Source organism: Myodes glareolus, chromosome 3, assembly GCF_982192425.1.
Source record: "Myodes glareolus chromosome 3, mMyoGla1.1, whole genome shotgun sequence".
NCBI lineage: Eukaryota > Metazoa > Chordata > Mammalia > Rodentia > Cricetidae > Myodes > Myodes glareolus.
Genome location: NC_142028.1, coordinates 37,305,728 through 37,325,358, shown reverse-complemented (window position 1 = coordinate 37,325,358; position 19,631 = coordinate 37,305,728). Strand labels below are relative to the sequence as shown.

At 52.2% G+C, this 19,631-nt stretch overlaps 1 protein-coding gene across 8 annotated transcripts in view; it reads right to left on the bottom strand.

Moving 5' to 3' along the window:
* The window catches only part of Atp2b2 (ATPase plasma membrane Ca2+ transporting 2), a 314,666-nt gene that overhangs the window by 157,770 nt on the left and 137,265 nt on the right, over positions 1-19,631 (bottom strand). The gene's annotated exons all lie outside the window — the stretch shown is intronic.

Below are 19,631 nucleotides of genomic sequence, written 5' to 3'. Positions count from 1 at the left end.
GGGGAGGGTCAGGACCTAGCCACGGACGATCAGGAGTTGGTGAGAGCAAAGAAGGAGGCACTGTTTTCACAAGCCTTCCTCAAGTCACTTCCTACTTTGTTAGATAGGGTGGGGGTTCCAGCCTCGCCAGATACTGACAGAATGCCTCTATACCTGGGAGCAAAGATCGCACAAGGTGGGAACACCTAAATGCGCGTATGGTGACAGGGTCTGTGGAGCAGACTCCCCAGCCAGCTGCCTGCTGTCACCTACACCCCTCTGCAGCCCCACACGGTGCCTGGGTGTGCCCACCTGACCCAGGGTGGGGATGGGTCGAATCAGGAGAACCCTTGAAGAGGCCATTTCTCCGCTGGAGTGTTAGCACATTCCCACTATCTGCCAAGGTATCTGTGATGAGGTGGGGGTGACCCCACTGGTGGCTAACCACTTCTAGGGACTCCAGAGTGATTCCATTTTGGAGTCTGCAGGAATGGACTCCCCCATCTAGCTGCTCACTTTCTCCTGTTTCAGCTCCTCTCAGAGCAGACCTGTGGACGCTTAATTCCAGACAGACCTGTGGACGCTTAATTCCAGACAGACCTGGACTGTAATTCCAGGGACTAGCGCCCTAACAGCCTGCTGAGGGGGTCTCATTGGATGAGGAGTTTTCCCTTCACTTTCTTCAATGGCTGAGGTCCCCCCCCCACTATGGTCATGCCTCTACACACCCCAGGAGTGGCATCCTGCTTGAAAGAGGGCATGGCCTATAGAAAGACCTTCAAGGCCAGTGTGTTGGAGCATCTGTCAGCCTGTGTGGGTGCAGGAGGGGCAGGACAAGGGGGGGTGTCCCTTGAGCCAGTTCCAGACAAAAGCTGCCTCCTTCCCCACCCCCACTTCTGCCCACCTAGGAGCCACCCGCCTTTCTGAGCGTCCTGTTGCTGCTCCATCCCCGGCTGGCACAGAATATCAATTTGTCTCGTTAAGCTGAAAGTCTGCACTGCACCAAAATCAGAACCCGCCACGCAGAGAGGGGCTGAGGAGGGAGAGAGCCAGAGCAGAGCCCAAGGCAGGGCCCCAGAGAAAGGTCACACCACCACCACCACCACCACCACCACTAATCTTCAACCCCCCAGACTGATCATAGGGCCCCATCTACCCTGGCCAAGCAGCGGTCTGCATGTGTGAGCATGTACAGAGGTGGGGGGGTGCCCAGACGCTGAGGATGCCCAGGTCTAGTAACTGTCCATGGAACAAGAATGTGACTCAGGGATGACCCCTTTCTGGGGTTGACACTGGAGAGCCTCGGGCCCCATCAGAGGGACTCTTGCCCATGTCAATAGACCAGGACTGCCCCCCACCAAACAGCCTCATCTCTGTTTCTCTTTAACCCCACCCTTCCTGGGGGCATTCTAGTGGTCATATAAACTCCCAAAACAGCACTGTCCTTGTGTGTCCCCACTCCAGGACCAGGGGCCAGGCTGGGAGGCTAGAGGCCACTCTGCCCCCACCAAGGCCTAGAGAAATCACTTGGCTCAGGGAGGTGGGCCTAGAGGGCAGCAAGTGAGAAGCCTTGGCCAGCTCACTGTGTGTGCAGGAGTCTACTATCATGCCTGTGTCTGGGGTGAACAAACAGAACCCAGAGAGTGGGAGTTGGGAGTCACCCATTTCCCCACTATGTCCTTCCTGTGTCGGGCACAGAGTCACTTGCAGATCAGGAAACCACAGGTCCTTGAACCCTGGGGGCTACTGTGAAGACTTAGAGGTGAAGGCCAGGTGTGGCTGTCAGGGCAAAGCTACACAGATGTCTAGATAAACTGTCCCTGTGACTGAGGTCTTTAGGCCCAAGTCCAGGTTGCCTACAGGTAATAGATAGTGGGGGTGCCTGCCAGGGCCTCAGTACTCATTTACTTTGAAGGACTGAGTCCAGCTTGCCCAGCGAGACCATGGAGACATGTTGGCTTCACTCACAGATACCAAGAGCTCCAACTCTCAGTTTCAGATTTTGCTTCTTAGAGTCTAAAACTAGCATCCCTCAGAAATGAACCCAGATAGCCATCTCCTTGCAAGACAGGCCCTGTGTCCTTCTGCCTCTGAGTTTATATCCCAGTGGCTTCTAGGCCCATAAACTTACGCTCATCTTGAAAAGCCATATTCATCTTCCCCTTTGCCAGACACTCCTACCTACTTTCACTTACCCAGTTCATCTCAGTCTCATCTTTGACCACACCATGCTGTGATGGTCTACAGGTCTGTGTCTCTCCTTGGGCTGTGTCTGCATCAGATGGCTCCCTAGGGCCCCATATACTAGGTGCCAGCATGTTATAGATGCAATAAAGTCCTGCCCGAGTCACTGCTGTGTGATTTTGACCCACCAAGTACCAGACCCAGCAAGACCCTGGGGAACTGGACCTCCCACAGTACAGTGGCACAGGCTGAGACTCCAAGGAAAAGGCTATGAATGCTTTGCCTAATGACATCCTTGAGGGTGGGAGGTGGCCAGGGACATCTGACTGCCCCAGCCCTGGACCTTGGGCCTCCTCTTCTAGCTGTGGCTACTTCTAGGTCACTGTGTTGCCCTTCTAGGATATGTTAGGGGCCAGGGGTCTGGGCAAGTTGGGACATTGGGCAATCAGACAAACAAGGCATGTATGTCGCAACACTGAAGAGGTTGGACGTGACAGAGCTGGACTACCTGTGGGGAATAGGGCACATAGGCAGGTGGCCAGCTGGGAGGGTCACCAACAGTTTTTCATCCAGCCTGAGCTGGCTTATGGTAGACCTGGTCTGAGGGTCAGGGACAGGGCAGGGGTGAGGCGTCGGAAGGCAGGAGAGCAACTAATAACTCCTGGGTTTAGTTAGCAACACTGGGGAAGGACAGGGCCAGGGCCAGGGCTGAATGGAGAGAGCCACTTTGCCAAAATCAGTCTGCTGGAGTCAGAAGCCAGTGGCCTCCTGCCTGGGCCACTGGCTTTCCATGGAGAGATAGGAGGTACCCTTGAGGCACATGGTCACTGTCACCAAGAACATCTGTTTGTATCCTAGGAGAGAAGCTCCTTCCCAAACCCCTTCTGTGCCTTTCTCTGACCTCTACAACTACATGTGGGCCCCTTTCCACTTTACAGAAGAGAAAATGGATCTGGGGACCCAACAAGTAGAGGCAGACAGCAGAATCAAGCCAGAGCACATATGTGTACCACTGGGGTCCTAGGTCCTGTCCTCTGATCTTACCAGAGGCCTCCTAAGTCTGAGGCAACAGCCAGGAGCTCTGCAGTTAATGCCTCTGAGTGGATCAGAGTGTGCATCCAAGAGCCCACGTGGCCTGGTTCTTCCAAGATCCCTTCAGTTGCACTGGGCCCCACACCCACTCTGTACTCATATTACGAGCCCCAAACCCCTACAGCTGACTGTGGAGCTGGCCTTCGTGTCCTCCAGACCCGAGTTTCAAAACTAGCTCAATCCTTTGCCTTTGAGGCAACCTTAGGCAAGCGACTCAACCTTTCTGGGTCTCAGCTGGCTTATCGCCAGAGTCGCACCAGCTACAGGGGAGAATGGCAGGCATTAGTAACAGACTGAACACAGGGCTTGGAGTTCCCTGAAAAATGCCCCATGAAAATGTCTCATACTGGGTCTCTTCCATCCTCCTTTCCTGAAGAGGACATTCTTAGATACCCCTGCATGAGGGAAGCTGGGCTCCCGCCTGAGCCCCTAGTTCCTGGTTTTTGCTTCTAGATCCCTCCACAGGTGATCTAGTGATGTCACACATGATTGTTGACAACCTAGTTACCATCAGGCCCTCAATACAACTCCCCTGTTGTGAAACCCTGGGAGCTGAGTCCTCACTGTAGTTCTAAGTTACAGAGAAGGAAACCGAGGCAGAGTGGGCTAGATCAGTGAGTCAAAAATCACAGAGACTGGAGACACTGGGGCCCAAAAAGCACTCCCAGGCAAACCTAGCCTGTGGACCTCACTGGTGGTTATGGGAAGGGAGCTGGGTTTTCCTTCTGGTCACAGGCAGAAGTTGTCAGCCCTGTCTCCCACGCCAGTGGCAGATGTGTGCCTGTGACCTGCTTGACCTCTGAGAGGGGAATCCCAGACCTTCTGAACTTGGAGCTCACAGAGCAATGGAACCAAGGTCACAGAGGCGAGTACTGCAGAGCTGGGGATGGAGGACCCCGAGGACGGCATGCATGAAGCATCTCAGGCCAGAAGCAACCTCCTTCGTGCTCCCTTCAGACTGGCACCGCCTTGCCAGTGTGCTCGGTCACTTCCCTGCCATCCACTCTGCCTTGTGACCTTGATGACCTTGGTCTCTGTCTGTTCTGAAAACTCTCCCTGCCCACCCCTGCAGCCCTGCTCTGACACTCCCATTACTATCTGATTTCACACCCTGCTTCTCTGCTCCCCAAACTCATCCTTCCCTCCCCCTGCCTGGAGAACTCCTACTCATCCTTCAGGAGTCCTCTCCAGCAGTCCGTCCTCCTTGAGCACCTCCCAGATTTCTCTGCTCCATCAGCTGACCTTCCTATGCATATGTGTTCATCATGCTGATGTACTCCTGGGACAGGAACCTGGATCTCATTTGCCCGTGGCATTCCTGGCAATGGACACAAAGCCTCAACATCTATTGATCGAAACAGTGAGAGCAAGTTTGTTGAATGAAAATGCAATCCCTGGAACAGGTCTGTGTTTGCCTTTCTTGGTGGCTCTGGAAATGTTCTTTGGACTGGGGCTTCTAGTGTAGGAAGTTTGCCAACGAGTGGGGTTCCCTCGGTATGCTAAGCTTAGAAGGGATAAACTCCCACCTTCACTCGAGTGCCCCTGTCTGGAGAGGCCTTAACTGGGACAGGCGGCTGGAGCTCTTATCCCAAAAGTCACATCAGCTACACAGCAGACCATGAAGTCATTTCTTAGGGTGGTTCAGCCAATCAAGCCTTCAGTTCTCACTGAATAGAAGGCTTTGTGTTGGGGTCTCTGGTTACTTGAGTGTGTGTGGACTTTAGGTCTCCTGAGGGGAGAAGAGCAGGAAGGCAGGGACAGACGGGGGGGAGGTGATGAGAACCGGGATGGCAGGAGGAGGAGGAGGAAGGGAACTGGGCATTTGTCAGGCCCCTCCTTGTTGGCTTGCAACACACGAGCTGTCATTCACTGCTCATCACTATCCAAGGATTATTTGGTACTATCAGTTCTCAACCTAGAGCTAGGAAACAATCCCAGAGAGAGTGTGTGACTTGCTCACGGCTGTGTGGCACAGGGTGGAAGATTGGAACACAGCACTGGGATCTCTCTGCTCTCCTACACTGTGGAGGCTGTGGGACCTGGGAGGGACTGGGGTTCCCTGGAGAGGGCAAGGCAGAGGGGGTAGCAGATGAGATGGGTGGAACCAACTTCTGAGTGTTGGGGGCACACAGGTGAGAAATCAGGGCAGAGGACATCCTCTCTGGTGTCTGTGTTGCATGGTTGTTGCATAGTGACCTCTCTGGTACTTAGTGCTAATGTGCATGCTTCCATACATACTTACAGAAACATATGTACACACATATGCTTACATACATATGTGAACACATACATGCACACAGTTGCTCATATGCACACACACATACATGCGCGCGTGCACACACACACACATACATGCGCGCGCGCGCACACACACACACACATACATGCGCGCGCACACACATGTACAGCAGTCCCAGTGTACAGAGTACTATGCCATTTTACTGATGGAGAAGCTGGATAGAGTGTGGGGGCCCCACTCACAGGGTTCCTGGAACCAGAACCAGAAATTAGGCCCTTCTGGGAGTCTTCCATCCTATAGCTGGGTCCATAGGCTCATTCTGGGGCTATCCCCAGCCATTACAGCCCTTCCCTGCTATTCAGATCTTCTGGGGACTTCTAGGGAGCTCATTTGTCTCTCAGATCTCCATGGTATCCTAAGATGTCCAGGGAGCCCAAGTGGGCACTAAGAGCACAGGGCTGGAACTGACCTGGCCCCACACTCCTGGAGTGCTATTTGACTCTGGACAAGTCTTCCACCTCTCTGGTCTTAGATTTCTTTCCAAATGACGAGTACACTTCCACACAGTTTCCACTTCTCCAAGCTCATAGACTCAGTATCCATCAGTTCCTGCTTCATAGTTGCTAGAAAATTGCCAGATGTGGAGAACACAGGAAGCTGGAGAACCTCAGGGTACACCCATGGGAGAGTGAGACAGGTTATAAAGTGCTCACACAGCATCAGACCTCTTGGTGAAGGGCAGAAGGACTCAGTGGCTTCCCTGCAGGGCTGTGACTAAGCAGGATCTAGAAGCCGAGCAGGGGGCTGGGTGTGCCAGGCAACAGGGCTGGGTGTGCCAGGCAACAGGAGTAGACTGTGCGAAGGTCCTGAGGCTGGAAAGCACCATGCAGTTCTGAGGAACGGGAAAGGAGGGTTGAAGGACTGGAGGGGAGAGCAATGGCATGGGGTGGCCATGTGGCCGCTCTACAGATGCCTGTCCGTATCCTGAGAGAAAACTGCGGCTGGGGTTTGTATGAACCTGCTGTCCTCCTGGACATCCCCTCATGTTCAACTCTGCTAGCTTCTCAGTGAGCAAAATGGGCCCATGGAGAACGTCAGAAACACCAGTGACCATGCCCAGAGTGTGGAGGAGGGCAGACTGTAGGAGACCTGACAGGGTCTTGCTAGTCAGGGCACAATGTCCCCCAACAGGGTCTGAACTGGCCCTGGGTGGCCCTGCTGATACCAGTCTCAGGAAAGCCAGGACTGTTGCTTAGTGTGACTAAGAGGCGGCCTGGTTGGAAGCGTTACTGCACACCCAGGTTATCCTAGGACCTTCTCACACGAGGATGCATTGAAAGCCTCCCTGGGCACCTCAAGGCAATGTGAGTATCACCCCATTTCACAGATGATCAGACAGAGGCTCAGAGAGCACTAGCGCAAACCTGCCCAGCTGGTAGGCATAGATGGGATGCAGCTGAGTAACTCTTCGTCTCCCTGTTACTGGCCTGGTGGAGGTTTGCCTCCTGCTAGGAACTTCTGCAACTGGCCTCGAGGAGCAGGGGAAATGAGAGAGAGAAGCAGGGTGAGAGCCAGAGTTGGGTCTTATGGACTGGCTGCCCTTGATAGCTGATCTGGGTGATACTGATGGAGTTGGCTGATTTCAAGCTAGGCCTTATACATCCTCCCCAGAGGCTGCTGGGAATTCCTCCTGAGAGCTGTCTTGAGCTGGTTCACATGGACACACTGCCCTGCCCTCCACCCAGCCCAGTCTTTCCTGCTTACAGTCTGGGAGTCTGAGGCCAAGCAGGGACTGTTTCCCTTAAGACATGCACCATAAAGCCAATGATGGGGTCTTCTGGCCCATGAAGAAATCCAATCACCCTGTGAGGTCACCTTGCTTGGAGTTCATCTTCACTAGCTGTGGCTCATCAATGAGGCCTCAACAATCTGCCTGAGTGCAGGCTGCTGTCACCACCAGCCCACAGCGAGTCAGGAAAGAACACTGTACCAGCAGTCAGCCGGATAGGACAGACTCAGGGGCATCTATGGCATTCTGACTTTAACCCCCAGTCCCCCCGACCTGGCAACTGGTGTGGGAGAATTATCTGTATTCTGTCAATCATGTATTTTAATAAAACGCTGATTGGCCAGGCAGGAAGTATAGGCAGGTCAACCAGACAGGAAGTAGAGGCGGGGCAATGAGAATAGGATAAGTCTAGGGAGGAGAAAGTTCCCTCAGCCACTCCTGCGCAGACTACTGAAGAGGCAACATGTAAGCTGACAGCTGAAAAAGGTACCAAGCCATATGGCTAACATAGATCAGAATAATGGGTTAAGATAAGTCATAAGAACTAATAAGTAGTCTGACCTAATGGGCCAATCAGCTTTATAACTTATAGAGATCTCTGTGTGATTGATTTTCTTTGGAACTTGCCGGCTGTGGGGTACCGAGCGGAATAGAAACCCCAACAAGCTGGCCCTCATGTTACAGGCAACCCTCTGACAAAGACTCAATAAAAGGAGAACATGGAAGGGTCTACCCAATAGGAACAAGGTACTGTGCCATTCTTGGGGGCACAGAGGAGCAGGGTTAGGGGTCAAGGTGATTGTAACTGAGCCCTATTGCTGCTGCGTAGGTCTGTGTGGCTGAGAGATGGTTGCTGAGCTAGTTTGAACTTCAGTTCTTACATCAGTCAAGTGGGAGCAATGCCTGGGGTTATGGGCACACCAGGAGGCATGAGTGAGCCATGTGTAGACATGTGGTATATAATAGGTGCTTAGAAAAATCCAACTTGTGTCTTCTTCATCTCTACTCTGCGAAGGTGACATCTTCAACTCGTGTGACAGCTGGACTTTGATTGCAAACCAAATTAGAAAGAATCTGAAGTGGGCACTGCTTCGTGCTTCAGCATTAATTAAGCACCTACTATATGCTTAATGGTATGGGTACTGTCTTCTGGAAGTAGAGCTTATAGATGACAAAGAAGGAAAGAAGGGAGGAAGTCTGGAAATCTAGGGGAGGTGCTGAGGAGTGCCTTTGTAGGAAGAATTTCTCCCTTCCTTCTCCTGGGGTACCACACCCTAGAACCACATAGCTGGACAGCATCTCTTTCATGACTTGGCTAAAGCACTGAGATGCTGCCCCATAGAAAAACCAACACATCAGCCCTTAAGGAGCACCTAACCCCAACCCAGTTCCTAGAACAGTGCTGTCTCGAGGCCAAGAGGTCTAACCTAGAGCATCATTATTGGTGTGTGCAGAGCTCAGATCAAATATGAACTCTGCCATGCATTGGCTGTGTGGCCCTGGGAAAAATCACTCTACCTTTCTGAGCCCTATTTCTTTATCAGTCATGTGACAGGAACATCCATCTTAGTCTATCTTGGGAATGAACTGAAACAAGGCCTAGAATATTGTTCCTGTTAGGTGTGGCAAGCACAAACTTCTTTGAGAAATTACCCACAACCCCCTTCTCTGGGGCACAAGAACCTGCACCTTGCATGGTGTGACTTGGAGGCAACCTTACCCCGTGGGGTCCTGGAATTGCTTGTAGTGCCTGTCTGTGACCTCACTGGCAACTTAGACCCTGTCCAGGTGACAGTGAACCCTACAAGGATGACATCTACTTTCCCAAGAGCTGCCTGGGCACAGGTACCAGCCGTGCATGGTGACTGGGGCTGGCCATCTTCCTGACTGGTTCTTTTCATTTGCTCCAGCCCTGGGCTCTGATGGCAACTGGAGGACCTGACACCTTGCTTCCTGATGGTTGCCACTCTGCTCTGTGCAAGGGTTCCAGGCGACACCCATGAGGGACCACCCTAAGTTGGCCAGTGAAGACCTCGCTCTCTCTTCTCTCCCCCTTTCTTGCTTTGCCTCTGAACCCAAAGCCTCTGCCCCAGCCCTCTCTGCCTCTGGAGCACTGAGGGTCCCTTCTCTCAATTTTCCAGTGTCTCACCACATGAGACACTCATTGTCTTGGTCTCTCCACACCTCGGTCCCTCTCCTATGGTCCACAAGCCTGTGGGGCAGGGTGTAACAGGGAGACGGTGCCATCCATGGGGCAGAGTGTAACGGGGAGATGGTGCCGTGGGTGGGGCAGGGTGTAACGGGGAAATGGTGCCGTCCGTGGAGCAGGGTGTAACGGGGAGATGGTCCTGTCGGTGGGGCAGGGTGTAACGGGGAGATGGTGCCGTCCGTGGGGCAGGGTGTAACGGGGAGATGGAGCCGTCCATGGGGCAGGGTGTAACGGGGAGATGGTGCCGTCCGTGGGGCAGGGTGTAACAGGGAGATGGAGCCGTCCATGGGGCAGGGTGTAACGGGGAGATGGTGCTGTCGGTGGGGCAGGGTGTAACAGGGAGATGGAGCCATCCATGGGGCAGGGTGTATCCATGGGCTCTTGTGAATTCTGCCCACAGGCCTCACTTCTCCTGACCACTGTCTTTTCCTGTTCCATCATCTGCAAAATGGAGGTTGGGGCTGGTTAGATGGCTGAGTGGTAAGGGCACTCCCTGCCAAACATGTTGAACACAAGTTCAGCCCCTGGGAACCACATGGAAGGAACTGACTCTTGCAAGTAAGTTGCCTTTGGCCTACACACACACACACACACACACACACACACACACACACACACACACACAATACATGGCTATAAAAATATCTAAAATATGAGTGAGGAGTTTGCATTTTTGTAGAACTGCACGGAGATCCCCTTGAGAGATCTGCCAGCTGGGTCTGGGATGAAGTCACTCGGAGGGCTGCTGGGCTACTTTGAAGATGTTTGGGGAAAACACACACACACACACACACACACACACACACACACACACACTCACCACCATAGGAATGTCATTTATAGTCAGCTCCCGTGCAGGGTTCTGTTGTTCCTTGCCTGCTCTGCTAAAAATAGCAATTGACAAAGGGCATGCCTGCTCCGCCTACCTGAGGCAGCTACAGGGGGCAGGACCGTGTCTTCCTCTGTGAAGGCAAACCTCCTCCCACCTACCTGTTTCACATGGCAAATGGCCTTCACTTTGCCATGGTCGTGGCTATGGGCATGGAGGAGTTGAAGAATACCAGGGAGAAATATGGGCTGCAACCCTGGGGCTCACACTAGGAATGTCCCTTGGGCCCTGGTAATGACAGTGTTACTGATGAAGGTGACACTAAGAGCCACGATACATAGAGCGCTGGGTAGGACACAGAGGACCCCAAGGCTTGCTTTGATGTGGCAGTTGGGTGGGGGCAGAGGGACAGGTCACTGTTATGACTGGGCTGTGGCTCAGTGGGAGAGTGCTGGTAAAACACCCAGGGCCCCGGGTTATATGCCCAGCTTTTGTTGATTGCAACATCAAAAACCAAGACCAAACCCACTGCATCAAAAACAAAGCCCCATAGTGGATGATGACGTCATGGGGCAGTGCATACTGGAGGAGGGGAGGGAATGACCAGCAGCAGGTACAAGAAGAAGAAGGGTATGTGGGGTGGGGTGGCACTCACAGAAGACACCTAGAGAGGTCACCACTCCACGACAGAACCCCCAAACATCAGCAGTGAGGTTTCTACCCTACAGGATTTTCAGTCTTATGATAGTTTATGGCCCCAGAGGCTTGGTTTCCAAGGTGCTACGACTGGATGGTGGCAGACCACATAGGAAGTGGGGGCTCGTAGGAGGTCCTTGAGGGAGGGCCCTTGGAGGGGATGTGCCCCTCCCCCATTTCCTTTGGCTGCCTGGCAGCAAAGATTTTGCTCTCACAGATGTGTGCCCGAAGCAAATGGCCATTCCACCACAGGTTGAATCCTCCAAAACCATGAGCTCCTAACTTCTTTGCCTCACAAGGTGATTGTGTGACGTATTCTGTCACAGTGGCAGAAAACCGACAACACAGTGTGTGATTTAACATTTGTCTTCGAAACAATTCCTTTATTGAACCCCAGTGTGGCTGGCCTTTTGTATCCTCGGATTCCCACACCTCCAAGTCAACCAAATGTGATTGGAATAGCTTAAGAGATGCATCTGTGCTGGGGATTATTTCCACGACAGATGGATGTCTTGGGTGTTATAAGTCATAGGAGAATCCATCTGAAGTGTGTGGGGAGGGTGTGTGGAGGTTCCTCGAGGCTGCTACCACTTGCAAATTTTCACTGTGGTTTCAGCAGCCGTGGGGGTCCCAGAAGCCACCCCTCTCAAATCTCGGGGGATGACTGTCTTACCACAAACCTTGCTTAACTAGTGTGGTATACTGTTTGCAAAACAGGATCGGACAGCATCCTGTCTGTCCCTTGGGAACCTTGGCTGAGACCCTGGCTGCAGAGTGGGTTTCTAGGGTTTATTGAGGCTGTGGAGAGATTTTTCAGAGGTTAGAAGGGACTGGAGGCTCTCCTAGGGGCTGCCAGTGTACGGGGGATAGCTCTGGGCATGAGGGGAGTTTGGGATCACCCTGATCAGTCTCCATCCCCAGCCTCAGGTCTCAGCTACCTCTGCACTCAGGGATAGCAGCTCCCTGTAAGCCTTTTCTAACCAAGCGACACCACGGCGTCCTGACCTCAATGGCTAACACACATTCTTGGCCTAGTTAGAAAGCCCCTCGCCTCTCGTATTTATAGCACCTCCCCATACCACTTATGCCTCAGAGGGAGGCCCAGCCCTGCTTTGGAACCTGCCCCTCTCAAACAGGGTCTTTCCATGGAGCCCAGGCTGACTCTGCATTCATGCCCCTCCTGCTGCTTCCTTCCGAGGGAGGGGGCTGGGATCACAGGGGTGCGTCATCACACCCAGCCAAAGACCTCTATCCATCGAGCCTCCCTGACCCGAAGGCGTTGTTAGACCCTCCTCTTTGCAGGGCAGAATGGATCAGGGATGTCACTGTGCGGCACCCTCATCCTCAGATTGGAATGGTTGAGGTTTGAGTTCACCAACTGTGCATGGGGCCTTGTTCAAAGAACTTGGTCCATATAAGCTTGTCTTTTTCTTGTAATGGCCCATTAGTCAAAGGAAGAAACTGAGGCACAGAAAAGTTAAGCAGTTTGCCTGAACTCACACAGCCGGATGGGTTTTGAACCTGACTCCAGAGACAATTCCCTGGGTCCTGGGCTGAGCTTGGCACACGGACTAGTTCCTCAGTGGGTGGACTCCCCCTATTTTTTTATTGCCTTTTTGAGCTCTTACTATCTATAACTGAGTGGCAGGGAAGAGATGACAGTGACCACTCATGGTCCCAGCCTGGTGGGTACATGAGTTCTCATTTTACAGATGAGCCTCATGATGACATCCCTGGTCCACTTCTGTGCCCAAAGAGGAGGCTCTAACTCCTAAAGTCTAGACCCTTCAGAGAAGTTCCCAGGGATGTGGCTGATGTGACCACAGACCAGGGCAAGGTGTTACCACAGTTGGGGCCCAGGCACCCTCTTTACAAAGGGAACATAGAGGCCCAGGAAAGGGCATTATCTAGTGTCTGTAGGTGAGTGACAATGGGCAGGGGGCATGATAGTCTGACTTAGTCCCTTGCTTCACCTAACCATCAAACTCTTCTTGTTCTCATACCAAATATGTCTTTTCTTTTTCTTTAAAACTTCTGTTAGATTATTTATTTAATGCGTATGAATGTTTTCCTGGATCTAAGCATGGCATGCATGTAGTGCCTGTGGAGGCCAGAAGAGGGCATCATATCCTCTGAGACTCTAGTTATAAATGGCCGTGGGTGCTGCTATGTGGGTGCTGGGAACTGAGCCTGGGTCCTCTGGAAGAGCAGCCAGGGCTCTTACCTGCTGAACCATCTTTCCACATCCACTCACTATGCCTTTTCAAGTATTGGTTTGAGGATTTTAAGTCACCTGTCCCATGATCACTTCCAGTTCCAAAGTAAAGAAGGCAAGAGGACACTGCTCTACTATTACCTGGGATTTTGCTATGTTTAGTTCTGTAGAAGGCATGTTACAGTCATGTGTTCATCTAACAGCCATGGGCACATCACTTCCTCCACGCGAGCCAAGAGCAGTCTCTTTGTAAGTTGGAGTCCTGGCCTGGAGCATTCTGCTTGAGCATAAAAGGACTGGTACTGAATGCAGAAGTCTATGTTCACCCTGTGCCAGCATGACATGGGGGCGCCCTATCTGCAATTGTCATCCACTTCCTCTCTTTCCATCTATCTTCTGTCTACACAGATCCAGCCACAGCTCTGGGTCTGGGGCCCACATCTACACCAGTACCCTGACCTGGTATATAAGGGCAATTTGAACACTGTCTTGTCTTCCTGATCTTTTTAAACTAAGACTTGGGAGCTAAACTCTAACCTCAATCTCAGAGGAAGCTAAGGCATCCCAGAACAAAGAAGAGAGGTGTCAAGCTGTGGGCTGCGTGTCCTTAGCCAGGAAATTGATGGGCGACCCTGATTTAATTAGCTTTTTCTTGCAATGATTTAGAGAAGGCTGTAATTAGCTTGGGGGCCCAGAGGGAGAGGCCTGGGTGGTGGAGCCATGGAGGAGCAGGTGGCAAAGGAGGGTGTGGGCTGGATGCAAGATTGGACCCCTGTTTTTCCAGGTAATGCAGGTTAAAGAACCTGGCTGCTTAGCGGAAGCGAGTCCTGCAGAAACTGGACCTGGCTGGGCCTTTATGGTTTGCTTTTGTTTTGTTGTTGCTTTTTTGGTTCGTATTAGGTTACTACATATATCCAGGCCACAGCATAGTGGCCTGGAGGGTGGTACTTAGCCTAGGCCACGGTAGATAAATCTTCGGAGGATCTTGTAGATGGCTGAGGACATTCCCCATGACGCCAAGCTAATAAAAAGGGAGGAGGCCCTGCTTCCAGTTTGGAGGAGGAAGCTCCCAGAACTGTACTGTATGTTGGGTTGTTAGGCATTAATCAAACACTGACTGAGGGTTTGTCCAAGACCCTAGTCAGCCTGAGCCTGCAAGGCAGAGCTCAGGCTATTGGAGCTGTAGTTTGGGGATGGCTTGTTCCTACTCTGGGGGAGGATTGGTTCACACAGTGTGGCCAGTGGGACCTAGTGGGAAGCACTTGGTTGCAGGAGTGGAGTTCAGAGTCAACTCTAGTGTCAGGGTGGTCCACCTTCAGCACTGGCATTGTGCCAACTGAGAAAGGAAGTCAACTCGAGTATCAGCTCTAGAAAACTAGCCTTGTTTGTCATGACAGCATTTTTCTGCATCTTCTGGATCCCCACCAAGTGCCAGAGACCACTTGTCACTTCGCCTCCCCCAGCAGCCCCGCAGGAAGCAGTGGTGTTCTTCCCACTCATAGAAGAAACTGAGGGCCAGAGAGGAGGAGCCACGCCCAGGACACCAGCTAGGGCAGGCTGACGAGATTTGAACCCAGGTGTGGCTGGCAGCAGAGCCCCTGCTTTCCCACACGTCTCTGGGGGTAAAAGATGAGGAGGACTGGGGTGGAGAGAAGATGGAACGTAGAGGCTTTGCTCAGCTTGGTGGATGCACGCGGTGTGGCCACTGTGAGCCAGGCCTCCCAGATGCAGAACCCTTGCCTGCCCCCAGTCACTTATGTTCCAGGCATGGATCTGTGGACCTCTCTGTCCAGTGCTCTCTTCCTGGGTTCCTCAGCTGAACTGCTCCCCAGGGGCCCTTACTAGGCTACCATTTTGCTGCTGCCTACCTCCAGGTCTATAGCCCAGCCTCAGACCTGGTCCTGTTCACACAGATGCTATGCACATCCAAGCTTCATTTCTCAACTGCTTAGCCCTCTCGTTATAACAACCCTCTCAGGAAGGCTCAGAGAGGTTATACAGTTGGCTCAAGGTCACACAGATAGGACCTAAAAGACCCAGAATTTATCCTGCATCCCTTAAGTCTCCATACTGAGGTCCTGTCTGAGAACCTGACATCCTGTGACTGTCATGTCTACAAATGTCCCTTTTGTCTCATGGTCATTATGCTGCAAGGCCCTTGCTTTGTGGTAGCCTCTGCTGAAGACAGCATTGTACTTATTGGCGCTGGGGAGGAGATAATTCTGGAAAGTGTCCAAGAAAAGGACGTGAATACTTTAGCTCCGCAGCTCTTGCTTGCAAAACACACTGAGCCGCAAACAGAAGTGAGCCTGAGAAGGTCTCAACCCAGCACTGCCCACTAGTCAGTTCACAGTTCAACACAACTACATGGCAGCTTGGGCGGGCTTTCTCCCACAGAGAGATCAAGGCCAGAGTCACATCTGTGGTAACCTCAGGTATATCCTAGCCCTTTTAGACCCTCTGTTTCTTCATCGGCAAAGATGCTGCTACTGGGTCCAGGCTTGCACTGAGGGCAAGGACGATGTGGAAAGGTCTAGATTAGAACCTGCCACATGAGAGGCGTTCCCCAGATGGAAGACGAATACAAGTTTTCAAAGTGAAGGGCAGGTTAAATGGGAACCAAGTAATAGTTTTTCAATGAAAGGCAAAAGCACCTGGAAGGTTGCCTGGGATCCACCTGCCAATCACATGACTCCCTAACTTCTGCCCCTTCTTCCCTCAGTCTCTTCAGCCAAACTTAACAATTCCTTCCTGGCGGGCTACCTTGGCCACACTTGACTGTGGCATATAGCGAGATCCAGGGACACCCTTGGAATTCTGGTTCCCAACCCATCACCCCAGGGTTGGGGCTCTGCAACCTCTGCTAGGATTCTAGAAGGGTGGGTGTCCCTCCTCTCTATCTAACACTCCGTACCTGTTGCACCTGTCACTGGGTGCTGTGACATCATACTTCAGAACTCTGGGCCAAGGGGGAAATTCCACTGTCCTCTCTCCTCAACTGTGAGCTTTGGTAAAGGGGAAGCTTGCGTGACCTAGGATGGGGCAGAGGGGATAAGAAGACTCCCTGCTGGCTCCACTGAGCTGTCACATGCACTGAGGTGCAGACATTTCTCGCTGAGCCTCAGTTTCCTTTTCCTCTCCGCCACAACATAAAATGAAAGAAAGCGCATTGGCAAGGCCAGGCTGGAGTAGAAACCACAAATGGCCCATTTGCAAGAGCGGCTTAAAATACATTTGTTTGTTTTGCTTGGAGCTTAAAATAAAATTGAATTAAATGCCAATGTTGAAAAATTGGAGGACCGTGCCTAGGAATTCAGAGTGTTGGCTTCTCCTAGGATGCTGAGGCTGTCCATGCTGGAAGCTGGCTGGAGGGAGGGAGGAGGAGGCCACAGAGATGGACACCAGGTCTCCTGGTTCTCCTCCAGCCTTGTTTCTGGCAGGGTAGCTACCTGGACATGAGATGAGGGGAGTTCACACTGCCTGGACCTGTCTGCCCTGATCTTAGATGCCCCTTCCCATGTGCACAACGAACACCCAACCTGGCCAAGGCTTGTTCTAGAAGCAGCAGACACAGTGAGGCAGCTTGTACTTACTAACCCACCATGGGATTCCTGGGCCCTCGTGAAGTGAGTGCCCATACTAGAATCATACTAGAATCATACTAGATTCACTGAGAGGGACACTGAGGCACAGACAGGCTACTTCACTTGCCGAGGTCACGTCGTGATCAGCAAGTGGGAAAATTGGGATGTGGATGCCAGCAACCTGCCTCCTTCAAATACGTGTCGCACCAAAGAACAATCATGGCACACACTTGTTACCCCCCTTCTTCCTTCCTCCCTCACACACCCATCAACTCTTAATGGCTTCTCAGCAATCAAAGAAGGTGCAGATACTACCTCCCTCCTCCCATCTGAAGATGAAGAAACACAGAGAGCTTTGAAGTAACTTATCCATGCTACGTGGCCAGAGCAGTAAAACCAGGGTGTGAACCTGGATCCCGAGCATTGAAGACTGTGCTCTTGGCAGCCTGGAGTGCCTGTGTGTTCTCAGACACCTGGCTGGCATCCTCCCTCACCCACCCACCATACACTCAAGTGTGGTCCTGACTGGCTACTCTGCCCTGGACGTAGTGACATAGAGACGCCTCTAGTGGCTCCTGGGTGCAACTACAAGGGAATTCAGCTGGAGTGGAAGGTGACACACACCTTCAGAACAGGCTTTGTGGGGCTGGGGCCAGAGAGAGAATTGGTTTCCAAGCCACTGCCCTGGAGAGTCCAGGAGACTGAGGCAGAGGGAAGCTGGTGTGCCTGGCCATTTGTTTCAAGGAGAACATGGGGGCACCTGTCTGTCAGGAGACCCCTGTTCTGTTCTACCCTCCACAGCTACAGCAAGGACCAGCTTTCTGACCTGAAGTCCCGAGCAAGTGCACCCTCTGCCTGTTCCTCAGTTTCTCTCTTTGTGAAAAGAAGAGGTTACAAATCAACAGAGGGTGCAAACTAGCAACCCTAAGGCCTCATTCAGACTTGGGGCATGTTTATTTATTGAGAAGATATATTTATATTTTAAATTAAGTGTATATGTGTGTGTTGGGGGGTGGCCTGTGTGTGGGATGTGCATGTAGTTGGGCTTTCAGAGGCCCAGAAGAGGCTGTTGGAGCCCCTGGAGCTGGAGTTAGAGGAGGATGTGAGCCGTTATGTGCGTTCTGGGAACCTAACCTTGTTCCTCTGGAAGAGCAGCAAGTGCTCTTAACCACTGTGCCATCTTGTCAGCCCCTGCAGGGCATATTTCTACATACACCTTTGTTGTTATTGTGGAACAATGTTAAATTTGTTCAATACCGTGAAGATGACATGGAGGTGCTGGCCCCGCCCCCGCTTCCCCTCGTTATGGATGTCTAACAGTAGCGAGCAAAGATCTCACAATCAACCGGCGTCCATATGCTAATATCCACGAGACTCCACACGCCATCGAAATCGCTTTCTTTTACCTACTAATGCCCGGGTCTGCTCCTGGGACCCTCATTGCCCTACATTTCATCTCTTCAGCTTCCTAGGCGCCTTGTGGCTGCGACAGGTGCATGGAATATTTAAAAATTAAACAAGCTATTTTAGATGGGAGGTACCGACTACCAAAACCAGGCTGAATCTCATGCTGATTTCACAGGCAGTAACCGAGTTCTGGTCAGAGATGAGTATGTTTCCTCTCTGAACACATATATTCTTGTCACGTCTCTGAAGAGCCCAATAACTGGATCCCCAGAACTCCCTATTGTCACCGTGCAATCTCCAACATCATCCTGTATCACTGGCTTGGCACCTGCCATCCCCCAACTGTACACAGACAGGCCTCCTCTGGTTTACTCATCTGTGAAATGGGCACCATACTACCGTCTGCCAGATCAGCTGAGGTTGAAATGAACTGAGATATGCACAGGTGATTCTCAGCAGGGTGATGGGGGCATTCAGGCCCAGGGACCATTCTCTTGCTGCTGGTGTGTAATGGACAGATGTTTTAAGTTTCCTTTTCCTAAAGCAAACCCAGCCCTTCTTCCTCTGCCTGCTCTGGGTTCCTGCCGGCCAGGTGAGGCCAGTGCAGGAGAGGTAGAGACAAGCTTGCTAAAGTAGGTCCTACCTGTCTATGAGCAGAACCACAGACCCCCAATGAAGACCCCAGACCCAGTGGCAAACCCAGGGTGAGGACAAGGCCAACCCCCAACCTAGGCTCTGCAGGTCCAGCCTCTTGGGGGGAGTGCCATCTTCCTCTGCATGGCACCCCTAGACTGGAACCCAGAAATAAGGAGGTTGTGAGGGATACACGTCCAAGGGGTCACTCCTTGCCATGGTTACACATAGTGTAAACAGATGGGACAAGAGCAGCAAGGGGAACAGAGCCTGGGGCAGGGCTACACCCTGCTTGCCCTCTGCTGTATGACCCAGGCAAACCCTCGCCTCTCTCTTAGGCTCCCTTCCACAATAACAGTAGCAAGGGGGCAGTAGTGACAAAAGCGATGGTGGTGGTGGTGGCATCAGTAGCTCCCCACTGACACACAAGGTGCAGCATCAGCCCTTCATGCACTTAGCCCACTTTATACACACAAGCGCCCTAGGGACAGTCTCATTCCCATGACCAGTTCACATGTGAGGAGGAGAGGACTGGAGGCTGGGAACTAATTTGAGACACGCTAGGTAGAAGATTCAAATTCCCTGATTTGGGTTGTGAGCCTGCACCCAGGCCTTCCCCTTCTGCAGCCACCCATGAAGGCAAAAGAAGTCTTGCAAGTGTCAGAACGGATTTTACTGTGGACTTGCTGCCCATGGGGCTGAAGTCACATGTGCAGTGGGAGCACATCTGCTACATACAACTGTGCTGAGAGGACACGCCTGCTGCATACACCTG